Here is a 22,377-nt window from a genome sequence, read left to right on the forward strand (position 1 = left end):
AAGGCACAAATCATTTCTATATAGTTCCTAAGAAAAGCTGAATTTGAAGAAGTCACGCTTCTAATGATACATAAAAGTTTCTGATCAAAACATTTTATTGAAGAAGATATCTAGAAATAAATATAATTTACTCTTGCTGTGTTAAAAATGGAAGATGCACTTTTATTCCTTTTGTAGTTTATCATCATTGTGCCATCTTATTCTAATTGGAATGTGAATATATGTTTCAGTAAATTGAAAAAATGAATAATGATATATACCATTAGACTGTGAATGGCTTTCAGCTGTATATGTGAGCAACTTGCACTGGAAAATATCAAGTTTTGAACTTAGTTTAAGGTTATATTTTAACTATCTACTCTAAAATATGCATAAAAATACATAATACCTTTACATATGGAGTTTGAATCAGATTTAGGACTAAAAGCACTTAAAATTTAAGCTGCTCTGTTTTATGTTCATGCCAGTTTAATTCAAAGCCAGCTTAAGAAAATACTATCCAGATTAGGACACTTTAGCAATAACTTGCAAGATATTCAATTTGGAGAAGAGCCTATTATTTTCTCACTGGAAAATCCCCTTGCTGCTATATCTTCCCCCATTTCTTTTCCATTTTTCTTTCTTTTTGTAGGCAAATCTTTCTAAAAATACATATATACCTGTATATGTGTAAGTGTATACATATATAAATATACATGTGCATGCACATACGCACATATATATATACATGTGTTATACATACACATGTATATGTGTATATATGTATATGTATGTATATATATATATATGTGTGTGTGTGTGTATATGTCTGTATGTGTATGTTGTGTGTGTATATATGTATAATATATGTACATAAACACCAGTGGTGGGTTTCAAAAATTGTTGGAACCTACTCTGTGGGTGTGGCCTCCTTTGTGGGAGTGGATTGCCACCCATGCGACTGGATGGGAGTGGCTTGCTGCCCATGTGATCGGATATGAAATTAGTACTTAGGTCAGTCCAAGTAGCTATTCAGAAGTTAGTGGTTAGAAGCAATTGTAAAGCAAGATATGGAATTAAAACCAGAAATATTTTGTTGGCTATTTGAAAGGGAGTATAATATATATTTAATTTTACACATGTTAGCAGCTGCTGGAATTGTGTTTGCACAACAGTGGAAAAACAGAGATATGTAAATGAATAAATATTACAATGTGCAGGAATAAATAAATTGACAATTAAAATCAAGAAGGCTTTGAATACTTTTTCACGTGGGATTGGTTTTAGCAATTGCCAACTAATGGAAACAGAAATTAGAAATCCAAAAGTATGAAATAAAACACCAATTATGTAAGGAATTACACCAATTATGTAAGGAAAGGTCCCTAAAATGTATAAGGAAATATTACTAGATCATTATTAATGCGTAGATAACTGTGGGACATTATACATGCACCAGTAGTGGGTTTCAAAAAAAATTGGAACCTCTTCTGTAGGTGTGGCCTGCTTTCCGGGTCCACTGGTGGAACCTCTTCTAACCGGTTCGGTAGATTTGACAAACCGGTTCTACCGAATAGGTGCGAACTGGTAGGAACCCACCTCTGATACACACACAAACAAAGTTTAAATGAACAAGGTACAAGACAACAATATGTGAATATACAGAAGTATAAAATAACTTCTTATTTTAAATAACTTTAAAATAACATCTTCCCTTTTTCCCACCTTAATAGGTTTGATACAGCCCTTTATTAGTGTTGCTGAAATAGCCTGACCATTCTGTAAAGATAAGCTTCCTGTTATGTTTCAAAAAGGCATCCAAAAATCAGAGTGACTTAACATAGTCATAATCAATTCATCCTATTGTTTTCAATATATTAAACATGACAAAATCTGAATCCAGCACCCTGTAGACCTGCATATTGCCTGGAGAAAAGACAACAAGAAAAGGAAAAGGAAAATCTCAATAGTACATTAAATTTTAAAATGAGGCAGTTCTTAAAGAAACCACCAGGAAATTGAAAAGAGATACTGGTTAAAGATAACCTCAACCTCACTACAGTTGCAATGGGACAGGGGAAAATTTATTAAAACATATATACAGATATATATACACACACACACATACACATACACATACACACACACACACAAATATATCAATTCAAACATCTAAAAAAGCCTAAGTAAAATAGAAGACATGCATAATATTTTAATATATGCAATATCTTACTTCAAAGTCATATTGTCACCAAGTAATTGATGGTTTGTTGATGCTCGTAGTTATTAACCCTAGAATTCATGCTGTTTCAGAGTATACTGTTTTGATTAGGAATACATTAGAAGCTTTCCATTTGTGCTAGAGTCTGGGGACTAGGGAGAAGTCTTTTAAATGTCTCTTGGTGAAATACCCATATGTTGGAGAATTCCAGGCTGGCAAAGGGGAAGGGTAATGCATGGAATTAGACTAGAGTCACAATAAAGTAGCTGGCTTGACTTCTGTACTTGTGAGTCTGTTTGTTCACACCTAACACCATCTCTTAAAATCTTTATCTAGAGCAGTGGTCCCCAACCTTTTTATCGCCGCGGACCAGTCAGCCTTTGATAATTTTACTGTGGCCTGCTGAGCGCGCGCAGGGGTGGGGGGGCGTTGTTCGCGACGACACATTGATTGCGTACCTGCGCGGGGCTCTCTTCCCTGGAGCCTTTGCGCACGGCCCAGGAGCTTTTGCGCACGGCCCAGGAGCCTTTGCGCTGCAGCGATCATGGCCCCCGGCGGCTGCAGCAATCATGGCCCCCGGCTGCGCGGCCCGGTGCCAGGTACTCCACGGCCCGGCACCGGTCTGCGGACCGGGGGTTGGGGACCACTGATCTAGAGCACAGGAGGGAACCCTTCCAATGGGAATGAAAAGTGGTGAGGAGGAAGAGGAGTCAGCAATGTTTGCTTCCCCTCAATCAAGGGAGATCTATGCATTGGCACAAAATTAAATGCTTTGAATATTTCTGTGACTATATAACTGTGAATCCAGTAGTTGAATAATAGTATTTATTTGAAGGAAACCATATCAATGCATTGTTATGTGTATGTGTGTGTGTGTGTGTGTGTGTATATATATATATATATATATATATATATATATATATATATATATATATATATATATATATATATATATATATATATATATATATATATATATATATATATATATATACATACATACATACATACATACATACATATATATATATAAAAATAAATATAACAAATGTAACAAAAAGGCAACAGTAAAGTTTCTGTCTGGATGGTCTCTTGTGACGAGCCGAAGGACAGAGAATGGAAGTGTGACCTTCCTGCCATATTTGGGCATACTAGGGGTTGTGACTTTAAATATATATATTTTATATATATATAAAATCAGATGCCCTGGATGCTATAAGCAATACATTGGGGAAATGTAGCATTTCATAAATCACAGTGCAACAGCAAGAGAACGTGAATAATATTTTTCAATACAGGTTCAATTTAAAATGCCATTACCTTTTAGATCAAGCAATATTCCTACATAAAGATTAAAAAATGAACTAAAAACATAGATTTTATGCAATAGATTACTTACATAGATAACCCCTCGATTTAGCTTTGAGGGTGACATTTTAATATTATTGGATTTTTCTTTCTTGTGACCTTCCTATGAAATGACATCATTTGAAGCAGAACTGGATTCAGGATTCAATTCAGAACTCCACAAATGATCTAGAATTCCTCTAGAAGTAGACCAAATTAAATCTAAAGTAAGATTCAGAAAATATATTTTCCCATAATATGTCATGGGAAATCACTCCCTGTCTTTATCAGATTACATTTTCAAAAAAAAATTACAATATACAGTGGGATTTGATTTTTTAAAAATAAAAACCAGTGGAGTAGTTTTAATCTATGCTAATTTGTTATCTAATATAAAAATAATTCCTATAATTTAGACGTTTTGGATATGATGTATTTGGAGATATTCAAATGATGTGTATATGAGTTTATGTGATACAATTTAGAAAGTATAAATTTACTATAGTTCCATTAACATTCTGAGGTATATTATTTTTAGCAAAGATCTAATAAAAGAGTTTATTTTGGGTATCTGTACAACTATTATTACATAGTCAGCAATTTAGTTGATCACACATCATTATTGTTTAGGGGCCGGGAGAATATCTATTGAATTGATCCAAACTTCTAGTATCATTTATTGATTGCCTCTACCATGAACCAATCACACAAAGCAGTAATTATACATATAAAATTGTCCACCTAATAAATCAGCAGATGTAAATCCCCAACTGTTTCCTACATCCAAAGAATATTTCACATTGTGCAAAAAATGAAAGAGTCAACTAGACTTTGTTTATATAACAAGATCCACAACAATGGGGGAAACAGTATTTATTGTACAATAAAATGAAAAAAAATGAAAGCCAATATAGAAATAAAGAGAACAATTTGGGGGCAATATACCATATTCTATTTCACCAAGGTAGATATATTCTATTTCCCTAAATATTGCTGGAGGCAATGCTCAAACCAATGTCATATCTTTCTTTTATAAACTTGTATTAGCAGAAGGATAGAAGAAGGATAGATAGAAGATAGCAGAAGAGATGTTAACTATTGAATAGTTTTCTGGTTCTATTCAAACCAAACCAAAAAACAAAAAACAAAAAAACCTCCTAGTGCATTATTGTGAGGAAATTATGAATATTGCTATGTTTTAAAAGTATATAAATGCAAAACTGAAACTCTCAAAAATAAGATCTATTCCATGATATATTGTGCCATTTTATAAATATATTTTGGCTCCAGCTCAAAGTCTAAACTAAGTTCAGTCATCTGTATCTATATCTATATCTAACTATACACACACACACACACACACAAAACCAGAATTAAATTAAAACCTGCAACATCTGTTATGGTAACCTAGAATATATTAACTAGCAATGTCACAATTCCCCAGTTATTTGCACTCCATTTATAGGTAAAATAAAATATAGGTAAAACACCAGGTGGTTTTTCTAAAAAATAATAATAATAACAGCACTCCCATAGATAGAGCACCATCAAATGCCTCATGTTTACTTTTAAATTGACATTCCAAAATAATCCTTTTTTAAAATTTCCCCTCAGTAGAATTTGTTTCTGCTCCCGGTTTGTACAATTTCACCGTTTGCCTCCACCGTCCCCTTTCAAAGGTCCCCTTTCCCTTTCCAACCCCCGCTTTAATTTAAAAAAGAGAGCGAGAGCTTCGTCCCACCTGTCAGCGCCTGGAAAAGGCAGCCTCCTCCTCTTCCTCTTCTTCTCAGAGGATCCGTGGAAGAGAAAGCGGGGGTCGCTTCGACGCCTCAAAGTTCACCGAGATCTTCTTCCTGCCGGGGCTTCGCTGAAAAAGGCGAGAAAGGAGTTTGCCGCTCGCCAAGAAAGCCCAGGCGGAGAGAAGGCACCCGCCGTTCCAGCCGCCGAGGCACGTTTTCCGCGCAGATGGGGAGGCATTTTTTTCCTCTCTCTCTCTCTTTAATGGATTCAAACAAACCTACCGGTCACTTTTTGGGGGGAGGAAGGGGGGAGAGGGAGGAGAGAAAGGATTCACACAAACGCGAGTTCCTTTTTGGATCGCGTTTTGCGACCTAAACGCTCGCTGGTCACGTCCCCCACCTGACATTTCCCCCGACGAGGTATCTTTTTTTCTCGCCTTCCCTCCCACCTCTGCCCGGAAGGGCTGGCTATTACAGGACCCAACGCGCGGCCATTGCCTCCGTAGACGAAGGCGAAGTGAGGAGGGTACCCCGCGACGTTGCTTTCCCTCAAAGGCAGACACCTGACGGCACCTCCTCCCCCCACTCGGCCGCGGCCCTGGCCCTTGGGGCGCTCTTACCTTTGCCGGTAGCCCGTCAGCGGCGTTTGTTCTTCCTCACCCAAAGGAGGCGCGGGCAACGGGTGGGCTTTTTTCTTCCCCTGATTGCAGCTCTCACCAACCTGTAGCTGCCTGGAGATGGGTTAGCCCACCGTCTCCGCTTGCCTCAGCGCCTTTCCGCCTGCAAAAGCAGCAGCAGGCAGGCAGGCGGCCGGGAGCTCTGCCTCCTGCTCTGAATGACAATGTTGCTTTGACTAAGTGTGTGTGTCTGTGTCTGTGTGTGTATGCCTGCGTCGTCTCTCTGTCTCTGTCTCGTGTTGTGTGTGAGTGAGAGAGAAAAAAAACGCGGGCGACCACCTGTCGATGCTGTCCAGCTAACCCAGGCAACTCCATGCATAAACAGACCCCACGCCAGATGCCCTAGTTAACGGGAAGGCAGCATAAATCTCTAGGGAATGGAGAGGTGGGGAAATAAAGAATATTAATCTCTTGGGGAGTGTGGGGGGAAATGAAAAGATTAAACTTGGAGATCAGTGGAAAAGAAACGACCCACATCAGTCTCTTTTCTTCTACCCCGTCCCCACTCCTCCCATTCTTCTTAAAGAGCCTGAACATCACCATCGCACAAAGGAAGCTATAAAATAGGACCTTTATGATGCTATCCAATATTAACATCTAGCCACGTTGACCTAAACACGTTTGGGTTTTTTAAAAAAGAATTTCTCCACGTTTGAAAGTCTGCTGCTTTTCTATAAAAAAAGCCCCCACAGATAATATTAGCAATAGCATTAAGATTTCCCAGGTCTTCTGTGATTTATCACAATGAAACAGTATTAAACTGGGCTTCTTTTAGAGTATCATCTGAAGAACATCTGCAGACCCTTTTTTTTATATCTAACACTGTTTTATGGCCATTGGGCAGGCTATGGGATTGAAAGCATATTATTTCCTAATTGAATATCTGGTGTAATATGAATTCTCCTAATGTTACATTTAATAAGATACTCTTAAAAAGACATTTTTCAATACAAATGCTGAGACAAAATATTTCTAATAAATGAAATCCTGTAGTTGGGTGTGGAATATGAATATTACTTGTTAGTTTTTTTTTAATCCCATTATACAACTATTCTTAGGGCTTTCATTTGATGAAAAATCACATGAATTTCATAATTGGAGATAAAAATATTTATTTCCAGGAGGAAAAATATTTTTTGGGGGGGATTCATCTTTTAACTATTCTATCAGTCCTGGGGTGAAATTGTCAAATTTGAGTTTTCAGATCAAAAAAATCCATATTCTAAGTTTTATGCTGATATTAAAGGTATATTTGTGAATTATGTCAAAGCAAAATCTAATTTAGTTGTTTTTATCAATGTACAAAAAGAACTAGGCACATTTATCAGTGACATAGGTTTTTTTTAGTATTACTTTGGAATAAAATCAAGGGATTACTTGAAGGTCTTACCTGGATCTGATTTCAAAAGGATATTGCAAAGTGAAGCACCAACTATCAAAATTAGATTTATTTATTGAGCTGTGGTGGCTCAGTGGTTAGAATGTGGTATAGCAGTCTAATTCTGCTGACTGTCAGTAGTTTGAATCTCACCAGCTCAAGGTTAACTCAGCCTTTCATCCTTATGAGGGTGGTAAACTGAGGGCCCAGATTATTGGGGGCAATATGCTGACTCTGAAAACTGCTTAGAGATGTGAAGCAGTATATGTCTAAGGGCTATCGCTATTTATTTATAAGAAACTTCCAGGTTGATCTAGGCTTCATATTCATTTTGATAAAAAAAATTAAAAAATCACACAGGGAAGTTTCTGTCCAGTGCTTTAGGAAATATGATATCTTCCCAAAGGCAAACTGAAGTGGCTGAGACCATGAGGAAGCTAGAAGTGATGATGAGGCTAACTTTCTTTGTTTTCTGATAGTTATTTATTTATTTATTTATCAAATTTAGATGCATTTATCAAATCATATTTTCAGAAAAACTCTGGGCGGTGATGCTTTATGCCTGGCAAGGCGGCTCTATTTCTATATTTTTATGGTGCATGTAATAATATATCTAGCCAAGATATGTTAAAAGTAATATCACATGTAACATGATTTACTGGGAATTAACAAATAATGATTTACTATACTTTAATCTGAGCAAGTCAACTATACAGTACATATTTCCAATCCTATCTATATAGCTGTATACAGTCTTGGCACAAATCTTGGGGCAGCTATTTGAACCAAGCAGTCAACTGGTCTTCCAGTAGTGATGAAAACAGAAAGAAAAAGAACACATGTAGCCTCATCATGATATCACTTTTGGCCCCATCTGTTATTGCTGCACCATAAAAACAATAATTGAAAAATATTCATTTCTATATTCTATCTAATTCAATATTCTATGTTATGCAGTAGCCAATCAAGTTATATTGGGAAAGACACAAGCAAAACAAGAGTTTGCCGCACTGTTGTTAGCCACTATTGAAAATATTGAAAATCAACTGCTAATTCATTTAGGATAATAGGTAATAACTAGAAGACATTGCTGGCTTTATATTCTCTGTTTTTCCTATTCCAATTACCAATATTATTTGCTTGATTGATTATGTATATTTAGTCATTTAAATATGTATTCTCTTCTTTGCTGGTCTTGAATCTCTCTACATTTAGTAACCTATATTTAGTTTCAGTGGCAAAATCTAATATTGTAAAAGCAAGACAATTTTTGAAATATCTTCATTTTCCATGTAATTCCACATATTCATGTTATAATGTTTACTTTATGATATTGGTTACCTTTTTCCAAGTAATCAGAATTACACATGGGAGATATGGTATTCACAAACATACCTGGTGGCCTTTTAATGGTGGCCTGCCATTACTCATCCCAGTCCCATGTAGTGGAGAATTTTTTCCCCATAAGTCTCATAGTTGTGAAGGGAGGATATTTTTTAAAAAAATACTGGTCAGAGATTAAAAAGATTTTTTTTTCCTTTACTGTGCATTGCTTCATCCAATATGAAAGCAATTGTATGTTCCCAAATGTTGGAGTGGAAAGATTATTTCACTGATATACTTCAAATCTTCTTCTGTGACTTTAAGTAATAAAAGATAAAAACAAAGATTTAGCTGCATCATATACATTTAGAGGAACATGTAGTTCAATCTTAATAAGAAATAGAAAACCAGTTAAGGGAAAGTTGTTGAAAACTGTCTGCGTTCAACGTTGACTTCACTCAGCAGTGAAGAAAATGTGCAGCAAGTAACAAGGATCTCAATTTCTAAACTAAAAGAAGATACTGCTTGAAATGCAATACTACCTACTTTCATAGATTGGTGTTATTTGTTTGTTGGTTTGTTTGTTTACATTTATGGGCTGACAATTTCCAGTGAACTCTGGATGACACAATAAACTGAAAGAGGTATAAAAATAGCTAAAATACTAAATCAACAAACAGCCCAAGCTAACATATTCTAGTAAAAGAAAATACACAAACAAGGGCTATTAAACAAATAACAAACACGTTTAACCTTGATTTAAGACCAAAACAAAGCTTTCAAAAGCTTTCTGGTTTCATGGGAGAGCAGATGCCATTTTATTCTGGAAGAATTGGGATGGGGTCTTATATGTATCACATTATACTGGCATGAATATCTGTCTTATCTTACAACACAAGAAGAAGAAAGAAGAAAGGCACAGTCCTTGGAAAGCTCTTCCCAAATTGGTGTCATCTCACCTCACAGAGTAGTTGTGTGGAAAATAAGAGGAAGAAGGAATATTAGGTATGTTCATTGCCTTGATTTATTTATAAAGAATAACAAAGGTGAGATATGAATCAATCAATCAGTCCCAGAGGTGCTGATATAGCAAAGACAGCAATTGAAATTCCTTTTCTTTTTAATTTGTCTTACATCATGGACTCTTCCTTTATAGTGTTCATTATTAGGTCTCCCCCTTTTGCATTCTGAATATAAATGAGGTTGGAGTGATATGGATTTATGAGGAGAAGACTGCTATATCATTTGAATGGTAGATGCAGTGTGTTGTGGTTGGATGCTGAGTTGGACCTGGAAGAAATGCATAACAGAAATTACAGTAGCTTCATCCTAGTGTGTCAGTATTGCTAAAAGAAGGGAATCCATACTTGTGCCAGCCACAGAAGTTTGTTTTTTTTCCCATTGGCATGGCAAACCCTGAACTGCCATAAATGAGTAAAGACAACATCAAGAAGTAGAAGGGAGCTATGGCAAAAAATAAAGTCATCAGATTTTCTGTTACTTTTAAATGTTATTACTGGTAATTCAATGCAAATCATGAAATTGCAAGCATATTCTTTTAATGCTTTGCCTGTTCTCTTATAAAAATTACAACTGAGATGGCAAGTTACACAGGAGATTATGCAGCATACCTAAGTTTGTGGAGAGGGGGAGTGTACAATCTTGCAGTTATAGCTCATGTAGTTTTACTATAGTCCCTTAATTGGATTATGCTCCTTGGTACTTAATATAATTCTTACTTCAAAGTCTTTCTCTCGATATGCATATGTGAAACCTGACTGTGATATTATTAAAGATTATAATTATACTAAAATATTTTCTTATACTGGTCCCATGATTACCCCCTATTACGGCCTAACCAGCCAACATGATTATACACTTCAAATTACCATCAGATTTACTGCCATCAAAATAACTGCAAAACACCATGGTGTTAAATGTGAATAATCAGTCTGATGTTTTATGTTGGCATGAAAACAAGGAAACCTAACTTCCACTCATAATAATATTTTACCAATGTGTGATTTAGCCATAATTCTATTTCATATATTTGTACTTAATGTATTTATCAACAGCAAACTATGACCAGGCCAACATACAAATATTTTAAAAAGCACATGCATATTATTATAAAATCTACGAACTAATTTTCTCCTTGAATATTATAAAATTGGGAGACATCTTTTAAGTCTCACTTATTCAAAACCAGGCCCTCAGTTTATCTCATTAGATATGAATCAAGGAAGTATAACAGGTATAGGTTTAAAGTATAAGTGAAATAAATGTTGAGTTCATTTTGAGTTCATCTAAAATTTATTTAATCATTTGCTGTTTGTGTATACCAATCTGGAGAGGGCCAACTAGATTTTATTTTATTGGTAAATCTAAAAATAGGTCACATTGGGTTAATACTTCAAAACAGAAGACAATCAGAAAAATCTGAGGATTGTGGATTAAACTAGAAATTCACAAGACTTAAGAAGAAATCAATGGCAAATCACTTCAATATTATTACAATGAGAAAAATCTGAACATATCTATGCACTCAAAAGCAGTCACTCAATATGAGAGAGATTATATCTACAATGACATGGATGCAAAAAGGCAAATAAATTATAACAGTGTAGAAAAAGTCACTGAATTAACTTCTTAACTAGTTACAAACATCTTTTTTGTCTCTATAATAATTTAATTGGAAGCTGTGAGACAGATTCTCACTAATTTTCCCAAGTGAAACCCTGCTGTGGTTATCTGGGTTACGTATATCAGTGAATAAGCAAACAAACTGAATCATAATTACAATTCTGGAAGTCATGCTATTAAGAGCAAGTTATGCTCATTTATATTAGCACCAATTAGTCCTGTTGATAAGTAAATGTATTTATATGTTGATAAATACAATAGACCAAATGTTTATTTGAGGATGTCACCTTTTAAAAAAAATACTGTATGTATTTGAAAAATAATTTATTTGCTTTTAGTTTGCTTATAATTTTATATTATACTATTACATTCTATATAATTTGTTGTGCACAGAGAATAACAATACTTTAATTGGTTGTCTTAGTATGCCAGCATGGGCTGTGTATATTTCACCACAGAATTTGATAAAGTAAAAGAATAATATTCCTGCCATTTAAAGTGTTCAAGCTATGGCAGATGAAGTCTTCAAAGACACTGTCTCCAACTTTGGAATATTCCATTTTGCCATTATTCTCTCTCAAGCAGTACCCACCAAATGCATTGTCTCCCAGTCCCACAAACTGAACATCAAATAAAAATTCCCCCCAAAAGAATGTTCCAAAATCTAGTGTTCCGAGAAACAGTACCTTTGATCCTTATGTCTTATTCTACTTTGATTTGTCTAATCTCTTTTAGCGTCATCTAAGCCAGTAACCAGCAAGCCCTTTAGTCTTAACTTATTCCATAAATAAGTTATATTCTTACATATATTCTACAGCAGGAATAACTTTCTCTTGTTAATTTCATCAGGTGGCCTGAATTGTAGTGTTATATCAGCCAGATCGATCTTTCACATAAAACTAAATCCTAGTTTTCTCTTTGTAAGACATAATTTAATTATATGTATATCTTTTTTTATTTAAATTATATAGTATATCATATCGCACATTAATATTGTTAATTGGAAAGTGAACCCATATTTGTATTATTAGGATTTTATGTGAGTTCTGCAATCAATCATTTAATTAGCTTGGCAAAAATTGCACACACTGCAAAAGTGACCTCAGTACAGATTTATATACTGTATGATCCTGGCAACTTTGTTTAACTGCTGATTATCAAATAACCCAGAGTTAGCTAATAATTGCCTGATAAGACATAAAGTATAAACCTTCAGAACAACACATATTTGAATTTCCATTAAAGTACTGAGGTTTAAATAAACTCCAGTTTTGAGAAGTTGTTTAAAAAAAAGTTAAGAGAAACAATCAGACAAATAACACCAAGTAGTAGAGATGCAAAGCTGCAAACTTCACAATGGTACACAGAATAACAGCTGAGAAAGAGAAGAAAGAACATCAAAGCAGAAGGTAGAAGAAGAGAGTCAAAAGCAGAAGGAAACCCAATGTTCCCCAAATGTTACCTGAGCTTCTCAAACCTCCTTGTCCTCTTGTATAACAGAGAATCACATATTGTGTGTCTCAGTCAGTGAAGAGAGAAGAAGTCCAAATAACACTCGTCAAGCATTGCTATCAGACAAAGCTCACTTTAGTGAATTCCTGAGTGCTGGTGAAAACAGTTCTGTACTTATAGAATGGATTGTGCCAGCCAGTCATTCCATTTGAAAAGGACAGTGATAAGAGAAGCTTTTAAAAATCTTATTACATAGGCAGAAGTAAAGTTGGTGTGCAAGTTTAATGATAATGACATCACTATCTCTAACTATAGGCCAAGTCATATTGGGTTTTTTTTCCCAACCAGGGATGGAATTATTAGTTGCAATCATGACTAAAAAGCAAAACCATGCAATTTTTATTTTGTGTCCCAGGTGAAGATAGTCTTCTCTAAAAGGTTTTGGCTCAGCTATTAGATTGTGCTACTTAGCCTTTGACCAGTCAAAACATAACACATACAAAAGTTCATCCAACAGCAGGAGCATCCCATCCATCCTACCCCCACAGTCTGGGAGGACATAAGAGGGGGGGAGAATTATCATAGCATTCAGTAAGAAAAGCAATCTTGCAAAATAGGCTTTCTTTAATATATTACTGAAATAGTAAACTCAAAAATCTCCCAAGGCCCAAAAGCATTCAGATGCAAAGCTGAATGCTGTATTTCAGACCAAGTTCAATCATTTGTTTTGTCAATGTTAAAAATACTGTGTAACACAACCCATCTGTTATTTTAAATGCCAAAGTATTTTCTTTAAGAATACAAATTATTTTAAATATTGGAGTTATGCCGATACTTTATAGGTATGCGCATATATTTGTTTAGCCTGCCTGGAAGGCACCATTTTATGTTTTAGTATGTTTTTATTCTATTTTCGTCCCTGTTGCCTTTTTCTAAATTGCACAGTTCTAGACATGTAAACTTTTCACCACAGAAAATTGCTCTAAACTTGTGATAATTTTGGCTAACTGTTGATTGTTTTTTATCTTTTTTGGTTCTATACGATCTATGTCAAAGCATAATAACAAGAATTATCCACAAGTACTAAAATGTATTATACAGGCCAAGTACTGTATAATAAATTTTCCTTAGATCAGATGATTCTTGATTATTTATCCAATACATTCTGTGCTTCATGCAATAAAAACAATAGTTGTCTAATTTTGTTGTTGATTTTGCTAACTGATTTCTCCTCCAGAAGACTATAATCTATGAAAGAACATTTATGCCAACATTATGTCAAACTTTATTAAATTGGAAGCTCCACTGTAATGAAATTATGGCCCTTCTAACACAACTTATCAAAAACAGATGTTTGAGCCAGGATAGCTTCAAGGGATTTTTAACATGTTCTTTTAGGCAGCATCCGGCCTGTGATGTAGTTTGTAAAGTGGTGTTGGAGAAAAAAGACTATTTTTGTATATCTCTTATATATAAACAGTGATGGGAAGGATGGAATTATTACAATGTCATATGGAAGCTTTCATCCAAGAACTGAGATTCCTAGAAGTGGAAGTCAGTGATGCTAGTAACTGGGAGAGAAAATTCAATTATTAATGTCCAGTTAGTACCTGGGTCAGGGCAAGAGTAAAGAAGGCAAGCCATGCATCAGCAAGCATTAGGTTTTTCAGTACTTTGGATTCAAAGGGGAAAAAAACCTTGCTAAGAATTTGAGTGTCATTTGTGTAACACCTGCCAATTACATTTTTTTTTCCTGAGAAGTCATGGCTAAGCTGCAGACCACTTCCAGGAAAAGGTTCATTGATTTTAAGGAAAGATAAGCTGGAATAGCTCTATTTGCTGCAGTATTCAATTTTTCTTTTTTAGGTTTGCACTACACAACTTAGTTGTCTTTCCCAAACTTAGAAAATTAAAGATGGAGGAACTTCAACTTCCAGAATCTCTCAGCTGGCTGAGGAATTCTGGGAACTGAAGTTCACCCATCTTCAACTTGCCAAAATTGAGAAACCCTGACTCAGAAGAATGGTGGCTTCATTGCTTTCCTCTCTTCAGACAAGTGTCTCTGCTATAACTTTGCCATATTTTGTTAACTTCATACCTTCCCATTTTTTTTCAGTAGACTCATGGGAAAGGAAAATAATGTTTAGTGAATATGCTCTATAACCCTGTTTTAATGTTTCTAGCAATAACAAGCAGATATATTAATTGGCTTACACAAAATAGCATTTAAAGATATTAAATGCTTGAACATTGGGCACTAATAAAATGAAATTCAATGGTGAAAAGAGTAAGGTTCTACATTTAGGCAAGAAAAACAAAATGTAAGCACAGGTACAGTATAGGTGGTACCTTGCTCAATAGTAGTAACTGTGAGAGGGATCTTGGAGTCCTAGTGGACAACCATTTAAATATGAGCCAGCAATGTGCAGCAGCTGCCAAAAAAGCCAACACAGTTCTAGGCTGCATAAACAGAGGGATAGAATCAAGATCACGTAAACTGTTGATACCACTTTATAATGTCTTGGTAAGGCCACATTTGGAATACTGCATTCAGTTTTGGTTGCCACGATGTAGAAAAGATGTGGAGACTCTAGAAAGAGTGCAGAGAAGAGCAACAAAGCTGATTAGGGACTGGAGACTAAAACATATGAAGAACGGTTGCAGGAACTGGGTATGTCTAGTTTAATGAAAAGAAGCACTAGGAGAGACATGATAGCAATGTTCCAATATCTCAGGGGTTGCCACAAAGAAGAGGGAGTCAAACTATTCTCTAAGGTGTGATGATTTGGCATAAAATAAAGGCAGACAGCAAGGAGCTTGAACTAGAGGCTTGTCTTTATTCAGTGGCAGCCATCTCAAAAAACTACCTTCTGCCCCAGATGACATCATTAAAAAAGTTAACTGTTTCCTAACCTTCTTAAAGAGCTAGGCATAACAATTGAACTTGAAATATAGCATAAAACATACACATCATTACATCTCACTACTTAAGGAGCCAAGGTGGCGCAGTGGTTAAATGCAGCACTGCAGGCTACTGCTAAATCAGCAGTTCAGCGGTTCAAATCTCACCGGCTCAGGGTTGACTCAGCCTTCCATCCTTCCGAGGTGGGTAAAATGAGGACCCAGATTGTTGGGGGCAATATGCTGAATCTCTGTAAACCGCTTAGAGAGGGCTGAAAGCCCTATGAAGTGGTATATAAGTCTACTGCTATTAAGTATAAAACAAATATGATACGAAGTCTTTCCATATTTTTGGTTTAATAGGTAGACCATAGTGAGAGAAAGTTACCGCTGTCTGATCATCAGTAAAATTGCTGTCAGGTTGTGAGTCAGTCCCAGGATTGTCACATACTGATATGCTTACATTATCCTTGGTGTTCTTGGTAGGCTGTATATCCGTGTTCAGGAATTCTGTGCCATCATGCGCTTGCACTTTATTTTCCTTCTTTAGTTGGAATTTGCTTTATTTGTATGCCGCCCTTCCAATGTTCTTCCAATGTAGTATCAGCAGCAGCAGGTGGGTGAAAATGACACCTGTTTCTTCTCAATTGCTGTCCACACTTGTTTTCAACTGCATATGATTTTGGTGAATTGCCTTCTCTGACAATTCGAGCAGGTTCTCATGTTCTCCCAGTGACTCTGTGTCTCACAGCTTACCCCGGCACACAGTGGATGAAGAGGCTTGGTAGATTTATCAAAATACAGTTTTTGCTTTGTCATGTTTATGTTCCTCTGGAACGAGGCTGCAATTTATGTGGAGCAGTAGGCACTGTAGTCCGCAGTGTTCTCTCCATTAGCAGCTGCGCCAGTGAGCATAAACCCTCAATGGGTGTTGCACGATAGTTTAATACGCCTAAATACACATCCTGCCCTGACAATTGTGCTTTCTGTATAATGGATTTGGCTATGCCAACATACTTCTCTGCTAGGCCATTGGCCTGTGGGTGATAAGGGCTTGTGGGTTTGTGCTTGATTCCCCATTCACGCAGGAAGCACTGGAATTCAGCACATGAGAATTGTGGCCCATTGTCAGACACAAGTTCTTCGCACACTCCATATCTTGAAAGTATTGTCTTGAAAGCCCATATGACTGTTGACGCTTTTAGATTTCCCAGCTGCACTAGTTCAAAGTATTTGCTGTAGTAGTCTACTATCATCAGGTAATGGATGTCTTCAAAATGAAAAATATCTGTAGCCAATCTCTGCCACACCCATGAAGGAGCATTCCACGGTGTAAGAGGTTCTTTCGCATTTTTTTTAAATGTCTGGCAGGTGTCACGCTTTTTTACAATCAGAGTCCAGATGAGGCAAGTAGACCCCCTCCCGTGCACTGTGCTTACACAGAGTAATGCCCAAATGTCCCTGATGAATTTGTTCCATTACTTCTGCTTGCTGTGACTTAGGAATATGATATCCTCATGAATGGATAGCTCATCTTTCACAGGCCAGAATTCCTGCAGTTCAGGACACAGCTTCTTGCATTTTTCTGGCCAGCCATTGCACATGACATGAGTTAGTTTCTCTAGTACTTTGTCCTGTTTGGTGTCTTATTTTTTGTCTTATTTTCTCCAGCCATACATCTGATATTGGCATGTTCACTAGTACTGTATGTACCTGCTCTTCCAACTCAGATTCATCCCTGGCTTCATGTCCTTCTGGAAACAGCCTTGACAGGCAATCTGCCATTGGAATTTCCTTCCCAGGCTTATACTTCACTGTGAGATCATACTGCTGTAAGTTCATAACCATTTGCTGCAAGTGTGGAGGTGTAGAAGCTAGCGGTTTTTGTAGTATGTACTCCAATGGCTTGTGGTCAGTTTCTACAACTACTGGGTGATCATATATGTATTGGTGAAATTTCTCACATCCATTCACAATGGCCAGCATCTCTTTCTCAATTTGAGCATAATTAGTTTATGTCGTGGTCAGTGCACATGAAGCATATGCCACAGGATGTCCTTGTTGAGTCATTACAGCACCTAGCCCAAACTGGGATGCATCCACTTGAAGCACGGTGTCAGCATTTGTGTCAAAGTATTTCAGTATTGGCCCTGGATGTTTAGTGATCAGTTTCTTCACTTTGTCAAAAGTCCTTTCCATGTTTGCATCCCAACACCAAATGGCATCCTTCTGCAGCAATGCACGTAACGGTGCTGTCTGTTGAGCGAGGCCCTTAGAGAATTTAGATAGATAGTTGAAAATGCCCAATGACGTCTCCAGTTCCTTTCTGGAGGCTGGAGCCTTCATGTTAAGAACTGGTGTAATCTTCTTTGGATCAGGCTTCAAGCCCTCTTTAGTTAGTAGGTGTCCAAAATATGTTACTTCTACCACCACAATTTGCATTTTATTTGGATTGAGTTTAAGATTTCTGTCACAACATCGATTGAGCAAAGCAGTAAGGTTTCTATCATGCTCTACTTGATCCTTTCCATAGACCAACAAATCATCAACTATTACTTCAATACCCTGTAGACCAGCAATCAGTTTGTGTGATTTCTTTTGAAATATCTCCTGTGCCGATGCTATGCTGAAGGGCACCCTTGTGAAGGCCATTGACCCGCAGGGGAGTTGAAAGTAGTGAGGTAACTGCTGGCTTCATCAAGACGCAATTGCCAGTAACTGGACTGGGTATCTAATACACTGAACACTGTTGCTCCTACTAGCTTGTGTGCTATGTCCTCCATGGTGGGGAGTTTGTAGTGTTCTCTCATTATTACTTTGTTCAAATCACGTGGGTCAATGCATATGCGAATTGCACCTGTGTTCTTCTCCACCACAATCATAGAACTGACCCATTCCAATGGTTCAGTGACCTTCTTTACTACTCCCAACTTCTCCATCCTAGTGAGTTCCTGTCTAACTTTATCCACAGAGTTAGATGTATTTTCCTTGGGGCATGGATGACAGGCTGTGCACACTCTTTTATACGTATGTGGCTTATTTCTGGGAGACACCCCAGGCCCTTGAATAGATCACAGTACTCATGTTTAATGTCAGCTTCTGTCAGACCTCTATGCCCACCATCCACACTCATTATGATTTTCACAAGTCCAATCTCTTTACTTGTTTTGAGATCTAGCATGGCTGGGGCTTGCGTTTCTATCACAAACAATTGTGAAACCCTTTCAGATCCCTTGTAGGAGCATTTTACATGACAGCGACCCATTACTTTCAGCTTTTCACCACCATATCCCATTAATTTTGGTAGGTCCAGAGTCTCTAAGGGGGATTCATTCCTGAGATGTTCCAGATATATGTGGCTTGGCACACAATTTACTTGTTCTCCAGTATTTATTTTGACTGTGACTGAAGTTTTGTTGGCCCCTATCTGTAATGCTACATTGGCTTTATGCAAACTGATGTGCTTTCTGTATCGCTGTAAGATATATCGGGGAGCAGTCTGAGTCTGACCCTGCATTGTCATCATTGTCCTTTATGGCGTGTACAGCCCGTGTTTGTGGCCTTCCAGTTTGCGAAGACAGTTTACACACCCTGGCAAAGTGTCCTCTTTTCTTGCATTTGTTGCATATTTGCCCCCTTGCAGGACAGACACTGTTTTTGTGGTGCATATTTCCACAATATCCACAAACTGCTTCGCTGTTACTTGTTCCAGTGCCATAGGTGCCTTTTATTCTTTTGTGTGCCCTTTCTTGATTATATCTACTATTTTGAGTTTCTATAGAAATGATCTGGTGCTGTATTCCTTCCAGTATCTGCATATCCTTTCTTGATATTTCATACGCTCTGGCAATCCTTACAGCTTTCTCAAGATTTAAATCTTCTTCCTGCAGCAGTTTTTACTGAACTTCCTGAAACTTACTGCCCATCAGTATACGGTCTTTAATCATATCTCCAGCATCATAAAAAGCACAGTCTTTGGCAAGCAAGTGCAGCTGGGTCACCCATTCATCCACAGATTCACCTCCACACTGGTTTCTCTCATAAAACAGTTTTCTCTGCACTGTGGAGTTTTTTCTCGGGTTGCAGTATGCTTCAAACTTTGCAAACAGTACTTCTGTTTTCTTTTTGTCCTCTCCAGTGATCTCTCTCGACTTGCTTGCCAGGCTCTGCACACATCTCGCCCTTTCTGTCCCACACATATTAGAAAGTGTGCTGCTTTCTGCTGATTAGTCCTTTGTCTGCATCAGGTTCTGCAAACACAAGCTCTATCAGCTCCCTCCACTTTGACCAGTTTTCAGATATGTTCCCTGACTCCAAATCCAGGGAAGGAATGTTCTTTGTGTTGCTGTTTGCTGCCATGACTCTTCTCACCCCACTCCTGGTACCATGTGATGATTTGGCATAAAATAAAGGCAGACAGCAAGGAGCTTGAACTAGAGGCTTGTCTTTATTCAGCGGCAGCCATCTTTAAAAACTACCTTCTGCCCCAGTGATGTCATTAAAAAAGTTAACTGTTTCCTAACCTTCTTAAAGAGCTAGGCATAACAATTGAACTTGAAATATAGCATAAAACATACACATCATTACACAAGGCATCTGAGTGTGGAACAAGAAGCAATGGGTGGAAACTAATCAAGGAGAGAAGCAACTTAGAACTGCGGAGAAATTTCCTGACAGTTAGAACAATTAATCAGCCTCCAGAAGTTGTGAATGCCCCAACACTGGGCGTCTTTAAGAAGATGTTGGATAGCCATTTGTCTGAAAGAGTATAGGGTTTCCTGCCTAGGCAGGGGGTTGGACTAGAAGACCTCCAAGGTCCCTTCCAACTCTGCTATTGTATTGTAAAGAGATTTTTGCTCTCTCCTTTGGAGCTTCTGCCCTAGACTGGTCTCTTGCAAACACTTTATGGAAAGTAGTGGAAAATGCTGCAAGAACAGATTAAATTATAATTCAAACTGATCAAGCCTAATCACCTTGGTAAAATAAAAAATGCCATAAAGCAAAATTGCATCAGAAAATAAGGTGAACCTTACTTGATCAACACAATAAAGTCTCCTAATCTAATGAAAAGCTGGGAGGCATGTAAACTGAAACAGGATAGATCAATCTTCTAGCAGAAATAATGCCTGGATCTTACTAAAGTAGCATATACATGACTTCGGTGCATTCGGTGATTCTCCATCATCTTTGATAGGTAGCTTTGCACTAACTACTGTAGGTTCTTTGGCAAACTCAATATTTTGTCCCTGCTGATTAAATAATAATACAATTATTCAAAGTACAATTTAATTATTAGCTTTCAGTATTAGGACTTTTTTTCATTGCTGAAATATTATCCAACCATCCTTAAATTCCCAGCAAACAACAGTGGAATTAATTTTTTTATTCCCACTATCTTGTTTAAACCAAATCCCAATGCAGTTGTCAGGAAAAGGTTGTGCTCTAATTAAGAGCTAATTAGGACCCAGCCTTAGCATGAACTCTGCTAGTACAGTTCCCACAGTTGGTTCACATAATATGGTTGACTTTGTGTTAGCATGCAATATTGACCCAACCTTTATAATTTTTAAATCGTAGTGTATCATTAACATACAAATCTGCCAGTATGGCTTAAAATCAGTGTTAAATCAGTGTTATAAAAAGTCGTAGTCTAATGTAAAAGCAGGGCTATTGTATTATCATGGTTGATCACACAGCAACCAATGTGGCATTTTTATCCACCTAAAGTCAGGTGTTGTTGATGGTATTAAAAGTACCATCGTAGCAGAGGTGGGTTGCTGCCAGTTCGGCCCGGTTCGACCAAACCAGTAGTGGAATTCAGGCCTGAGTCGCAGAACTGGCAGCGACAGAGGCCTGCTACACCCCTGAACCAGTTCCCTTGCCTCCACTGATGTTGCCGCCATGTTGGATTTTAGTGACTGCACATGTGCATGCAGTACAATTTCCATTGAATAGTGCATGCACACAGGTGAGTTGTTCAAAGTAAAAGTGACATTTGCAATTGACTGGTGGTGATTCAGTCACTGCAGAGGTATTCAAGTAGTGCTCAGAATATTATTTTGTAATTGCACCCAATGTGCCTATAACTATTAGTACCAGCTTTGGTTTCTTTTGTCATAGATATTTTATTTCTATTTGCAGGTTTGCAGGTTTTTATATTTTGTGAATTTATCTCTCTTCTATTCTGTTATTCCCAGATGCTGCCATGTCCACCATCCAGACATTTTTGTCTTTATTATCAATTGTTGTTAAGTCTAGAGTGTTATGTGACAGATGCTTATCTGTTTGAATTCTATAGTTCCAGAGCACCTTAACTTCTTCATTTTCTATTGCTTTGCAGGCAAATTGTATTTCTTGCACCTTTGTAATGGTTGGTCACAGAGTTAGCCAGATGTTTAGACTGGATTTGGTATTTTTATCCACCTATTGAGTCCTTCCCAAAGACCTGGTATATAGAAGTTAGTATTATTATTATTATGGTTAATCGCATAGTCAGATGTTTAGACTAGATTTGACATATTTTATCATTATGTCTTTGTGCCATTTTTATTCCTGCAGCCACCAACATGCTTTCTGGACTTATTTTCCTGAGGCCAAAACAAATCCCATGGATAGTATTTAAAAACACAAAACCTCCATTACTTTGCTGCAGATAAAAAAGGTTAGGGTACTTGTGGGCTAATTTCCTGAAATCCTCATGGTCCAGTAACATGCTAT

The 22,377-nt window shown here is 37.1% G+C and overlaps 1 protein-coding gene across 4 annotated transcripts in view; it reads right to left on the minus strand.

Moving 5' to 3' along the window:
- Positions 1-6,082, minus strand: part of PDE4B (phosphodiesterase 4B) — a 262,922-nt gene extending 256,840 nt beyond the window's left edge. For 2 of the 4 annotated variants that reach the window (XM_014052785.2, XM_014052784.2), the window contains exons 1-2: positions 5,907-6,082; positions 5,289-5,414 (exon numbers count right to left, since the gene is read on the minus strand). The gene's annotated coding sequence lies outside the window, so the exon portion shown is untranslated. Of the gene's footprint in view, positions 1-5,288; positions 5,581-5,906 lie in introns of those variants that run through there. The other 2 variants (XM_087719528.1, XM_087719527.1) reach the window with 1 other exon arrangement.
- Between the last annotated feature and the right edge of the window lie 16,295 nt (positions 6,083-22,377).

Source organism: Thamnophis sirtalis, unplaced genomic scaffold (genome assembly GCF_051295495.1).
Source record: "Thamnophis sirtalis isolate CommonGarterSnake01/CBP01778 unplaced genomic scaffold, rThaSir2_p1.2 scaffold_7, whole genome shotgun sequence".
In the NCBI taxonomy this organism is placed as follows: domain Eukaryota; kingdom Metazoa; phylum Chordata; class Lepidosauria; order Squamata; family Natricidae; genus Thamnophis; species Thamnophis sirtalis.